Source organism: Coturnix japonica, chromosome Z (assembly GCF_001577835.2).
Source record: "Coturnix japonica isolate 7356 chromosome Z, Coturnix japonica 2.1, whole genome shotgun sequence".
Taxonomy (NCBI): domain Eukaryota; kingdom Metazoa; phylum Chordata; class Aves; order Galliformes; family Phasianidae; genus Coturnix; species Coturnix japonica.
This window is the reverse complement of record NC_029547.1, coordinates 50160279-50174097: the sequence shown is the minus strand read 5'-3', so window position 1 is coordinate 50174097 and position 13819 is coordinate 50160279. Positions and strand designations below refer to the sequence as shown.

Genomic DNA, 13819 nt, shown 5'->3' with positions numbered 1-13819 from the left:
GAAGACGGACAGCCCACCTGTCAAATTGCTTGAAATTACTTCTTTTATTCCACTTCATACAGAAAGGAGCAAAGGATCATTTGACTTTCCTTACTGATTTTTCTGTGCTGCTCTAGAGACCGAGAAGAAAGGTAGGAACACATGGAAGAATGAAAACTCTACTGATATCCATTGCATCCGCTCCTCAAAGGCAGAAGGATGTCCTTGTGTTAAAAGCTAAAGTAAAGCTGTCTACCATGAGCTGAGGCAAAAGATAGGCACTTTGTCCAACCCAATCTATCAGCTGCTTTGTGAACTAATCCATGAATAAATCTTTCTTCTCTCTGGAGAGCAGACTGAGATACTCAGATTCACTCCCTCCAGGAATGACCAGTTTTTGGACAGAGTACTCCCCGCCTGGTGAGATGAGCCAGGGCAGATGTTCTCTCACTATCTGAAGGTCTTTGCTGTGCTCTCAGAAGCCCAAGGCTGCTCCAGACTATCAGATGTTCTAGCAAGTTCCTCAATGGTTCCCTACCTTAGGAGTCTCTTAAATGACTCTTGCAAATAGTGCTGAAGTGCTATCTCCCTTAACATCTTTAATTTAACAAAAGGTGGGATTCCCTTTACTTAAGCACACTTACTCCTAGGTATATGCCATTAAATATCTCACATACTTTAATTTTTTCAAGATAACTCTCTTCAAGAGCTAGAACACCTTTTCTAATACTACAAGGTATTTTGTTCGTAAGGCTACTATCAAGAGCCACAGTGTATGTGTAAAGTGTTTAAATTCCTATCTAGATTTTGTATTTAATTTCATGACACAAATCAACAGGATAGTGGAAAATAGAAGGGTGTCCTTAACCATGTTGTCAGTGTACCCTTAGGATTCAATGCTTCCAGTTCAATATTTTGCCACATTGTGCTTACCTTAGCTGCAGCATCATTGTTATAATCATAAAAGAGATTCTGGAGTCTTAGATTTTCACAAAGTAATTCTCACACAGAGTCTCATGACAAATTTTTTTTTTTAATAGATTTGGGACATGTCTGTAAAAGCAGATAATGCCTTGCTATCTGTCTGTTTGTTCATTTATTTTTCCCATGGGCATTCTTTTTGTAAACTACCATGAAGAAAAACACACATACATGCCTAAGAAAAAAAGCTTCATGTACTAAAACTTAGGTATTTCTCAAGAGATAAGCAGTACACCAGAAGGCAATTTTTAGAAGTCTAGTAAGAGACTCCCACGGAAAAGGAAGAGGAAGCTTCAAGTACATCTTAAGATGCAGCCTCCAGAGATATTTCTGAATGCCACTAAGCATTCTAGAGTTACTGCAGTGGACTTCTACTTCATTCCAAAAAATTCCTACCGAATAACAAGAGGCAGAAAGCTACCAATTACATCTTCTGCCATTGCCAGAGGAGAAAGGGCATTTCCTCCCTGGATCCCAGTACTACTTTAGCAAACCAAACAAAACCAAACTTCATTTGCTGAAGTTGATTCACCATCAAAATAGAAGTCATCTTGTAAAAGGGTGGGGTTTACATAGAAAGCTTGACAATCTTCAAAGAAAAAGAAAATATTTTTACTATATATAACAACAAGGACACCAAATTGGGGTGTTTATTCAAGTCACTTCTTTTGAGGCTCACATACTACCTAGGATGCAATCACTGCATCCTTTGAGATTCAACTCCTGGATGTTGTTATACATACATGATGCAAATTGATGTAAACTATCATCAAGAAAGAAAGAATGGAGCACATCTTAAAAGTGCATTAAACTTGCAGAATGGTATCTTTTCAGACATGTAACCAGGTCTCCTGGCTCTCTGAAGTGGGTTATAGAGATGGAAAATGGAAAATTCTACAGACAACAACATGAATACTTATAGTGAAGAACTACGTACCCTTGCAATGATTTTGGTTTGCTTTACAATGCCTATTCAACGAATCTTTTTACTCAATAATTTAAAGTACATTCTTTTGTGAGTTCACAGTTTAGGTAGCTCACCCAGAACAAGTAAAATGCACTTCTATTCACAGCTATCTTGTCTTAAAGTGGTGAAGTTCCATAGCATACCTGTAGAGGAACATTTACAATACCTAGTGCTCTGGATCCAAAGTGACCCTGAAGCACAGGGGGCATTAACGATTCTATGCCTTCTCAGTAGAGTCCACCACTTACCTGTCAATTCATCTTTTCCCTAAAAGAAAAATTAGTAATCTGTTAATAGACTAGTTGTCCTGGGTGTAGAGGCAGCACTGGATCTCCATATGCTCACACACCGAGCAGCACATTACCCAAGCAAAGCAGGAGGATTTGTGCTTGCACACTTCACGTCTGCTACCCCTGCCTCCACTGATTTCATTTGAGCAATGGCTGTTTATTTGGGAACATCAGGCCCTCAGCCTCTGCTCTCAGGCCTTTTATTTGAGAAGAAGGGGAAACAAAATTCAAAACACATATGTTTGCAGATAGCATAATTTTTCATGACATCTACTCCTCAGTTTTGAATATGCACTTCAGACTCTCTGGCAGACACTCTTCAGTAACAGTTGTTATTTACAATATCAGTCTGGGGGAAAAAGGAAAAAAAAAAAAAAAAAAAAAGATTAAAAGATCAAGTTACTCTTCACTTCCAAACAAGCCTGGCCACAGCTGTACACCAGCTTCTGAGCAACTGCTCTGAAAACAGACAACAGGGCTTCTGTCTCCCCACAGGGTTTGCTCGGGTCACCCACCCTTATGCAGCGTGGGCCTGGGCAGTGCTATGGCACGGCAGGAAGTGCTGCGGGTGAAAGGGAGTTCTGGACCTACAGCCCCAGCGCTGCCCATGGCAAGGGTGCAGGGGCAGGGGGGACTGAGCAGGGCCACAGTTTGCAATACAGCCCTGCAGGCTGGGTGTCACTGATCAGTGCAGTGCCTGTACAGCCATCCGCTTCCAGCTCTGTGCAGAACTTTGTACAGGCTGAGCTGGCCAAGGGGGTTGAATTTTGGCTTCTAGCTCTGCTCGTAAACACAGCACTGGGAAACTGTAGTCTTCAGTGCTTTTTCTTTCTTTCAGTCCATGCCAGGAGGGCAACCCCAGGCACAGAGCAGCAGCAGCACCAATCTGGCCACAGGTGCCAAGGGCTTCATTGTGGCAGAAGAAACTATTTCTTAATTGGTACTTGGAACAACCATTTTGCTATCTGGCCTGCTTGATAACAACAATGATCATCACAACCAAGTATATCATAATAAGTACAATCATAGCAATATGTATTATTTGGTCATCTCTGAAGAGACTGATATTGCCCTCATATCTGTCTGCTTTTTCATTTCTTTATTTTTCTCAGTGATAATCTTGTCTTAAACTCTGACGAAGAAAAGCACACATAAGTGCCTAAGAGAATAGCTTGATGAACTAAAAGTTTGGCTTATTTACATATTATATATATTAGTTGATATAAAGAAAAAATTGTATTTTGTATGTATTGTATAATTTTATATCTATATATACTTATTTATATATATGTATATAATGAAATAAGAATCACCAAGTACAGTAATTTAGAGTCTTCCAGTGCAATAGAAAATACCAAAAGGATGAGTAGAACCTGATGGCATTGAGCAGAATCATGGCAGTTTATGCTGTGAGAAACAGAGACACCTATATTAAACTGTATGTGACAGGCAAGAATCATACAGCACCACTTCAGCATTATGCCATACTCATAATGTTTAAAATACATACTCAAATGTCTATCTTCTCTGGCCTCAAAATTAAACATGGTACAAGCAGATGTGATCTAAACATAAAAACATGCTTTGGACATGAGTTCATTTGTACAAATTCAAATGTTAGTATTTGGAAACAGTTTCCTCTCACTGACACTAAAGTCCATGTGAGAAAATGGATTTTGGTCTCTAAGAGGCTGCATGCTTTGCTGTCCTTTCCCTAAAGGACAATTTCCTGTTTCTTGTGATGCGCGCTCTTAAGACATTAGCAGTGACATTATAATTGAGGAGACTTTTATGCACAAAAAAAGTAATTATACGGATAATTAAAATGCACTGCAGTAAAATAGCTGTGGCCTACATCCTTTAGTGGCAGCACAGACAGACATCACAAGCATTATTTCCATAGTGCTTCCAGGAGACAAGGAAATCCCAGATCCTTTGCAGGCTGGCATACTCCTAAAAAGCTTATAAAAAATTGTGAAGCACTGATCTTGTTTCTTGAAAGGGGAAAAAAAAAAGAAAAAAGAAAACAAAAATATACATATTTGCATCCTGTCTAGCACAGCTTTACTCTCAAAAATAATTTATTCACTTGACTCACTCAGAGATCACTTATTCCAGAATTATTCTTTTATCAGTGGGAAGGACATCTTAGACCAGGAATTTGGACTCTCTTGAACACAGCTAGGCTGTATCCCCATTGTAATATTTTCTATTAAAAAAGATTTACTACAATGTACTACTTAAATACTGGTGGAAGAAGCTGGTCAGGAGACTAACTATGCCAACACTGCTCCCTCAAACAAACATTTCTTAGTATTTCACCAGGAGCAATTACACTCTTCAGTATCCTTCATACACACAAAAGTTTAAAGAAAGAAGCAGCAACCACCAGAAAACATCAAAGCATCAGGTCAAAATTAGCTGGGATTTTTATTCGCATACAAAATGCAGAGTAAATCATTAAGCTCTCTAATTTTGATCCTCAATCACAAGTAGCTTAGGGAAAAAATAATGTGTGAGCAAAAGTGCTGACTCCATACAGATCCTGCAAGAACTCCTGACAGTCATTGGTCTGGAGTGCACAGGGCGAGCACATGCTGAATGGATCCTCATTGGTGTAAGTGCAAGCAAAATCATCAGCTCCCCAGGCACTTATTCATTAGAATACAGCTATCGATACATCACGTTTTCTGATTTATCATTTGTACCCCAAACACAAAGTACAGCCTAAACCTCTTCAGCTTACTTCTGCTGACACAAAACTCTTAATACAGGCATAAGCAATTTTGCTAATAGCTTCTTCCAATTGAATAGACAAAAAATACTCCACAGAAAAACCTAATGACGGACCACTAAATAAAAAAGATGTATTATTTAGTGCAACTACATTACAAGTTGGGAAAAAAAAAAAAAAAAAAAAAAAGCTTTCTGTTTCTCTTAGCACTTCAAAAGCTTTTCTGAAGTAAAATATTCACTAGGAAAGTGGAAACAAAGTAGGAATGATGTGTCAGTCCAATCAAAACAAAACATCAGAGGACAGAATTTCTCTGTATTTTGAATTTCTGTATTCAAAAAATTTATTAGTCATAAATGAGAAACACATATTTGAAAGTTTCAGGAAATTAAAGATATCAAATTCATAGTGCTTTGGTTTTATACTGGTACCAATACACCAACGAACATGCAAAGACCACTCTATAAATCATGTTTCCCTTAAGGTAGGTGCCTAAGAGCAAGCATCAAAGACCAGTTTATTAGTAGAGTTCTCAATCAGAACTCAAAACAAAATGGTGATGTATGGCAGTACAAAGGGAATGAGGCAAAAGTACCTCTGCAAGGCATCTCCCCAGCCTCTCTGGCTGGCATCATGTTCCACCTTCTGTGTGCTGGAGAAGACAATCCAGACCTCAGGGCTCCACAGTCAGAACAGTTGTTTTTAAACAAACACAAGTCTAATTGAAGAGCTTTCCACACTGGCTGCTGTATCCTATTTTTTAAGTAGATTTACTATGGCTGAAGCAGGTATGCTGCCTCTGGGGCCAAGGCTGTTGCAGCTCACAAGTTGTCAAGCGCATTTCTTCATTTACCAACTATTCTGATTCTTGCTGCTGGTCTTGAACACTTTCTAGAGGATTTTTAAGTCACCAGACAAATGCTTCCCACAAACACAGATGAGCATTATTTATGCATAACTTCTACCAACCACAACATGTATGTGTTGACACAGACTAGAGCTGTGCAAAATTTTGCAAACAACTTCAGAGGAAGCTCAAACTCAATTATTCATGCTCAAAAGCGCACTGTAGTAAGCAACCTTGTAGCACAGGGCAAAGCAGCTGAAAGATCTGTTTGAGCTCTGGATTTTCTCTAATTCCCACCATGTTTGTTCTCAGTTCTACACCACTTTTTTTTTTTTCTTTTCTTTTTTTTCTTTTTTTCTGATTCCTGACAGCAAAAAAAAAACCAAAAATCAGTCATGTCATTTTGTAGTACAGTTTAACCAGACCTTGGCATGCACACGTACACACACACACACACACACATACATGTCTTTTTCATCTTTTTTAACATGCAACTGCTTCCAATATATTCACATTCTCAAGGCTACCAAGCTTAGTTTGACTATTGGCTTTGGGAGGATCTGATGCCAGCCAGCCATGCATAATGGCTTCTTTGTCTAGCTGTCACATGAACAGTGTTGTGTTACAATTATTGTCACTCTGGGCTTAAACTGCAAGGCATGCTTTCACACAAAACGTTCACTTTGGGTCTCTTTTTGGCAGAGCCTCGTGATGAAGACTCTTTCACTCCTGCAGTTAATCAGTTTAGCAATTCTGAAACTTTAAAAATAAGGATTCAAAAGCTCTCATCCAAATCAACTAAAACTTCCACGCATAAAGAAAGGGGCAAGTAACAAAAAAACAGCCATGACCTAAATCATTATGCATGAATCAAAACCAGGCTGAAGCAGCCAGTAAAAAACAGACTGTCATGGTGCAAAAAGTCTGAATGAGGCCAACAAAGTGAAAACATATGAATAAATTTGATTTAGTTCACCTTTGCAGTATGTGAGCTCCTATTATGCCACCACAGCAGTGGGATCCCCCTGAAACCCAGTTCAGGAGATGAGCACAGAGTCACAGCTGCAAATTCCTTCCCTTTGTTCCACCAGCTAACAACCTCATTGTTCCTGCCTGCATCTATGACACAAGGCAGATGCACCCTGTAGCCCTGATCTTCAGATATGAATTATGAACATGTCTCAACTGCACACCACAACAAGACTGCAGCATATGCCTTACTCGAGCACATGCTGTCACCCTGTGTGAAGTCCCAGCAAACAGACTGAACCAGGACTGAGAAGCTCTCAGATAGCTCTCACACCCTGGGCTAGTGCTGCAGCAGAGCACAGCCAGTGAACAGCATCACACTGCATAGAGATGCTGCAGTGTATAGGTAAGGATCTCATCATGACTTTACCTTACGCCCTTTTGTTAGATGACTGTTTTGTTTGAAATAACTGCCAGAGACAGGGAAAACTCCAAGTCACAGCTATCTCCTTTGGAATATTTTTCTCCCTTGCCTTTGAAAAATGCCCACAAGATAAAATATATATCAAATAACGCTACAAACTAAATCCGAGTAACTTAGGTGACAGTGTTACTACATGTTATATAAAACCCCTAGATTCCCTGAAAAATACATAAGCAAGATAACAGCATAAAAGAAACTTCAAAAGATGCTGTGAACATGCCAGACTCACTGAGACTGTACACAGCTGTTTTAGTTTTCATTCATGCAAAATCTTCTCACAGGGCTATCATGAAAATACTACAAACTACATCCTCCTTTCTTTGAAGAATTCTTTGCTGCACTTACTTGTTTCATACTGTTACAGAAAATAGTACTACTCGCTTTGAAGAGGGCTTATAGAATCTACCCCCGAAGGAGATAAGCAGAGCACAGCAATAACTCATAGCATAATGCTTGCAGTGTATGCAAAACTTTTAAAAAGCAATGGCTTCTTTCCAAAAGACGTGGGAGCATGCATGGAACAACAAACTACCAGCCTGCTTACTGTTTCCTGTCCAGTTCATTCTTCTTTCCTTTGGAGTCCTTTAAAGCAACATAACTGCTGCTAACTCTGGGTTTCATATTCCATCCCACTATTGCTCATAGATATGTCAGTCACCCTAAAGCCATATTATCACTCTTGTTCATGTTTCTTTCTTCAGATGCCTTGAGCAGGCCTCCCAGTTCTCAGCATTCTCCCTCACTGCTTCAAGCATAACCTCCCAGAACAGCAATGCCTTTGTTAGATACCAGTAGGTCAGGTACGGATCCTGCTATCAAACGCAGGCCTGAACAGCTTCACCTGCACTACAAAGCTCCGCTGGTCTTCTCCAGATCAGGCTGACATCTTCTGCCTCTCTCTGTAAAGTCATGACTCCTGAGCCACTATACAGTCTCCAGCTATTTTACTTATCATAACTTGTGAATCATCTTTGACATAAGTAATTCACTAAGTATTCTGATGCTCAGAACTTAAATTTCCTGGGTGAATCCTGCAAGTGTCCAAATTACAGCTCTCCATCCACACAAAAAATAGCATATATTCTGACATCCACTTGACCACTGCAGCCTCTTTTTAGTGGATCAGAAATCTGACTAATACTTTACCATACAACTTCAGTAACTTTCTACAATGAATATTTCCACATAAGAAGATGTTGTATGACTCACAGAAATGCTTTCTCAATTGCTTCTTGTTCTTAAAACTCATGCCTTCCCATGCCCATCAATTCTTGTGCTACATAAAATGCTGACCCCTTCTTTGGCACAACCATGGTACCAGCCTTCATGTTAATGCTCTGTTGCTTCAGATAAATAGTTTTGAGTGTTCTGCTGTTTGAAGATCTCCACTTAGAAGGAACTGCTACTTGAAAAAAACTAGCTTTAATCACTTTACACATTTTCATTACTTTTTGAATAATAATCTGACTGTGGCTTGATAGCTGTTCTCACGATTTCATTGTCCTTCCTTCGTTTTTGTTGTCTTTTGTCTTAGATCTCAGACTGTATAAGGCAATATCGCTTTTGCTATTGTTTTTGTGTTGTTGTACAGTCCCTGTTATTAGACCCATGTAACCCACAGCTGTTAGCAGTCCTAGTGTTTCAGCTTTAGATATAATTTCATATTGGGTCTTCATATTCAAGTAACTTTGCAAGTGTTAGCTTGCAATTCTGTATATCCAAAAATAATCTGACTGCCATAGAAGCAGTGATCTTTTGCAAGAGCAGGAAAAAAAAAAAAAAAGACTCAACATGTTCTCTGAGGTCATACATGTCAATGTCAAATTTAAAATTACACTTTTTAGTTCCCAATCTACATTCTTCCATTGTTTCGTATATTAAAAGGGCCCAGAATTAATACTTCATTCCTGACTATGGGCTAATTTCTCTGACAACCAGATACAAAACACAGATAAGACATAAAGAGCCGGCTGTCTATATTTTAATATAAACCTAATGTGTACATCCAGAGGAATGAACCACAAATCCTTACAGAAGCAAAACATCAATTAAAGATCAGACAGCTTAAATGGGTTAATTAACAAGAATGCTGACACAATCAATAAAGCTATTCTAGTAAAGGCAATCTCTGCCCAGAATACCCCTCCCACTTTTCTGACAGATGGCTTCAGATCATGCATGCCTTTTTCATAAGAAAACATTTGGAATAGGAAGATAGAGATTCTTGTAATAGATGAGAAAAATAATGCAGTAACACAGCTTCTATTTACTTGATTGCAGTGGCACAGGTGTCATTCATCAAGTAAGGCACTGCTTAATGGGAACAAGGGTGTGAGAACCTTGATTGTAACATCACTACTCCTCACCACCCCAAACCTAAAGAAAGACTCACACTGGATTTTTATTGTTCAGTACTAGATTCTGTTTTAAATAATAACAATGCATTGGATTACATCTGTGTCACAGCACTTTCCATGTAAGAATCAACCTACCCTAATTTTGACTAAAATTGTAGGAAGATAATCTGTCCACTTTTTTCCCTCCTCAAATGCCACTTACTTTCACTAATGAGAAGTAGAAGTGCTTAGACAACAAATAGGTATGTGGAGACATGGTGCAACTGCTGCCAAGTAATCTGAATATAAATTCAAGGGACCTTCACCAGCTGCAGTAAACACACTCCAAACTCCATTAGATGTTAATCAAACTTAAGTACGTTAATGGGTAGTTCCTGTGCTCTTTGCATAGCTGAGTTAACTGCTCCTGTTGAAGTGCCTTTGCTTCCCTGGGTGCATGCTCCCACATAGCACAATACATCCTTTTGTGGAAAACATGGTTATGAAGGCTGCTGGTGGACTGCTCATCAGCCAAACTTCTCTACTAGTCTGCAAGACAGGAGGCTGCTCACTCAACACTGAGACCCATGGGCACCTGAAGACACAAACCACACTCCCAGCTGCTGTTCAGGCACACATGTTAGCCACACATACTGCAGCTAAGGGCAAAACTTAGGGGGCACAAAGGGGTGAAACCACATCCCTAGTGCTAAGGCAGCATGGTTTCAGTATACTGGTGCTGCTTTGGAGAGTCAAAACTGGTAAGCACAGCTTTGCCTCTGGAGAACAGTGCAACTCTGGTAGGTGACTTCCAGGAAAATTAAACAGACACAACCAACTCATTGCACACAGGTCACTGAGCAGCAAGCAGCTGGGATTTATTTTATTTATTTTTTCTTCTGCAAGATTGTGATGTGAACTAGTGAGCAAGACACAGGAAACTCACTCCCAGCCCTGTGCTCATCTCCTACCAGAGACCTCTTTAAACTCATAACACTACAGACTAACAAATACATCATCCGAAGAAGTCAAATGCAAAGTTGTGCAGTCTGCACAGCATTATTAACAATCAATATTAACATGATGCAACTGATCTACCTCCTGTGGGTGCGATCTGCATTTAGATTTGTTTGTGTGACAAGGACATATGGTGATTGCAATTGCCTTTGCTAGAAAAAAATTAAATAGATTGTACAAGTTGAGGTTCTGTGTTCCAAAGCTGTACAGGCACATGAGTTAAATGAATAAACAAATAGGAACACAGGCCTAAATTGCATTGTTTGTCCAGATTATTAAAAACTCCTGAGCACACCTGCTCAGATGGTATTTCTGACATGATATTAGTTCTCATTTATCATTGCATTTCATCTGCAGGACCACAGAGTCTCAACCAACACCGTTTTTTTTCACTCATCCAGTCTGCCATTCTCCTAAGTTCTGACTTTGGTTTGGCCAGTTGCACCCTGCTGCATATCAAGGACACAGAGATAATCATGTATGCTTTCCTCCATTACTGTGCTATTGAGCACAAGTGCCATTTAGGGGTGTTGACAAGGAAACTGGATCCTGAAGCCAGCTTTCAGTTTCAGTCTCCTATCAGACATTCTGCTCAGTCTGAGAAAGCTCTCCAGCATCAGCCTGCAACTTATCTACTGGGAAATAAACTAACTCTCCAGACTTTTCTTTTTCCTTCTAAGTTTCTGGATAAAAACACTTTTCCTAAATAGAGTCATTATGTTAATCTGCTTTCTAAACTGCTGCTGCCAAAGCTTAGCTACAAACCTGAGAAAGCATATCCAAAACAGAGGCTTTAAATACTGTGTAATCAGAAGTTGGTACCCAATAAAAACTTCAGAGCTCTAAATGATACTGAGATTAAATGTCTGCTTTGACTACAGGAAACTACTCAGCGATTGGCTGCAACATTTAAGTAATTCCTAAGATTACAAATAAGGCTGCACTCCTGGCTCATTCTATGAAAAGCAGCTGTTTTGGGGTGGGTTTTTTTTTGTTGTTTTTCTCCTTAATTGACTTGTGCCTGTATTTCTAGATTGAGTCTGTTTCTTGGCTGAGACAAACAAACAAAACAGGATAAAAAAATGGAAATATTTACACTGCTATGAATGCAGCCAAAGGAAAATATGTACAGGACATCACACAACATTTTTTCTGGGCAGCTCGTGCTGAAAGACATATGCTGGAAAGAAGTCAAGCTGCTAAGCAGATGTGCACATTTCTACGTGCAGGTCATGCTTATTTACATACATAGACAAACACCTCTGTCTCTCAGTGGATGCCACAGTTCCAGTCCCTGTACAGGACAGTCAGAAACTTCCCACGAAGACTACAATGACCCTTACAAATCAAACACCCTTTCGCTCACATGAGCGTGTGCCTGAATTCTGAGAAGCGTTGTGTTCCTCTTACTAATTCGCACCGCACCCTGAAGCGTCCGCTCGGGAGAGAGACAGAACCCATCTCCAAGCCCCAGAGTCCTTCCACGTCCCGGCTCACCCCACAACGCACGGGATGCTGCCTGCTCCCGGCGCAAGTACGTGCCTCGGACAGTCTAACACCCGCACCGCCCCGCACCGCACCTGCGGGAGGGCCGGGTCGCCGCTTCCTACCTGTCCGCGGGCGCCCTCCCCGTCCGAGTGGGCGCTGGGTACCGCCGCTCCGCCGCCGGGTCCCCAATGCCGCTGTGCAGGGCGAGGGGCGGTGTGTGCGGCGGGGCGCAGCCCCTCCCTCCGTCTCTCTCCCTCTCCCTCCCTCCATCACGCCCTGATCCGCCCCCGGCCCCTCCGCCCGCGAGGGGGGCACCGTCCCAACAGCACCGACTGGAAGGATGGAGACCGGCAGGGTCCCCGTGCTGCTCCCCCCCCCCAGTAGCCCCTGCCTGGCCGCTCTCAAACGAAGTAAAACTCAGAGGGTGAGAGCTTACAGAGGATGGATGCTCTCCAAGCGAGTGATGGAGGGATTTAGTTGTCCCGGTTCCCCCGGAGCTCGCTCACGGGTCCCAGAAGCGACAGGCAGACGCCCGTGCCCCTCGCTAGCACTGCTCGGCACTACGACATCCTCACTTCTCTGAAGTTACGCATTATAACAGTAGAGATGGATGTTTCGGGTAACTCCCGCTTCGTAACTGAAGTTTCAGCTTGGAGCGATGGGAGGAAAATTCTGCCTGTAGCAGCGCAATCGCCGCTTGCAGAAGAGAGTTTCGGAAAGACTGACAAACGCTGTTCTCTCCCCCTCGCCCCCCGCCGCCTTCTCCTTGCGCGGCTTCTGTACGACAAACAAACGCTGATACGCTTTCAACATTAAAAATAATAATAATAAAATGGAATCTTAAATAGCGAGGAGAGCTGATAACCTGCCCAATTAGCTGATGCACAAGGAAGCCCTCCCGGATAAACAGAATGCTGCTCAAGGAGCGGCCGGTTTGGGCGCAGCGGGCGCGGCTGCTGAGGGCCGGGCTGCGCTTATTTCCCAGGGAGCAGCGACCCCTGCGGGCTGCCGAGGGGCTCCTCTCTGCGCCTATCATAGTCATAGTGTCACCAAGGTTGGAAAAGACATAAAAGATCACTCAGTCCAAAGAAAGTCCTTCTTTCTGCCAAAGAAGCTGATCTCATGAACAGAAGGAGGTTGTCAGTCTTGTTGCTTTGATTTTTTTAACTTCATTGCCCTTCGTGGAAGAATATATCCACTTGTTTCTTACCTGTGCATGTGCCTTAGGGCTGGTTGATTAGTGTTTTAAAACAGCACAATTTCTTCAAGTAATGGTAAGTCTGTAATTTAGCTGTATGGTGCTGTTCTCTGCTGTTGTGGTGTCAGGAAAAAATATAACTTCACATATTCATTCTCTGGCTTCAGCCAAAAAAAGAAATGTTACGCCATTTCTGTGTTACTTCTTGACACCTCTTACAAGCTGAAGAGGTTTCCTTTCATCGTTTGTTCACCCCAAATGAATGCATACGGCATAGTAAGAAAAGAGCTTTATATTCCTCATCCTCTTTTGCAGTGTGAAGCACACTCTTCTGTAGACTGTCTCATTTTCTTTAAGGGAAGTGGCAGAAGAATGAGGAACTGTGCTGTAAGAATATGGCCCTAAATGCTCATTTGAAGGCAGCTTCCTCTTTAGCATGTTTGTCATGAAAATGTGCATTCCAGGTAGAAAACAAACAAACTTAGCAGCAAGTGATGTGGTGATGTTCTACCAGGTAACTGCTTCTCCT

The 13819-nt window shown here is 41.4% G+C and overlaps 1 protein-coding gene across 2 annotated transcripts in view; it reads right to left on the bottom strand.

Annotated features, from left to right (window-relative positions):
- The window catches only part of MEGF10 (multiple EGF like domains 10), a 90365-nt gene extending 77458 nt beyond the window's left edge, over positions 1-12907 (bottom strand). The window contains exon 1 of one of the 2 annotated variants that reach the window (XM_015849712.2): positions 12529-12907. The gene's annotated coding sequence lies outside the window, so the exon portion shown is untranslated. Of the gene's footprint in view, positions 1-12214; positions 12308-12528 lie in introns of those variants that run through there. The other variant, XM_015849711.2, reaches the window with a different exon arrangement.
- Positions 12908-13819: the final 912 nt, after the last annotated feature.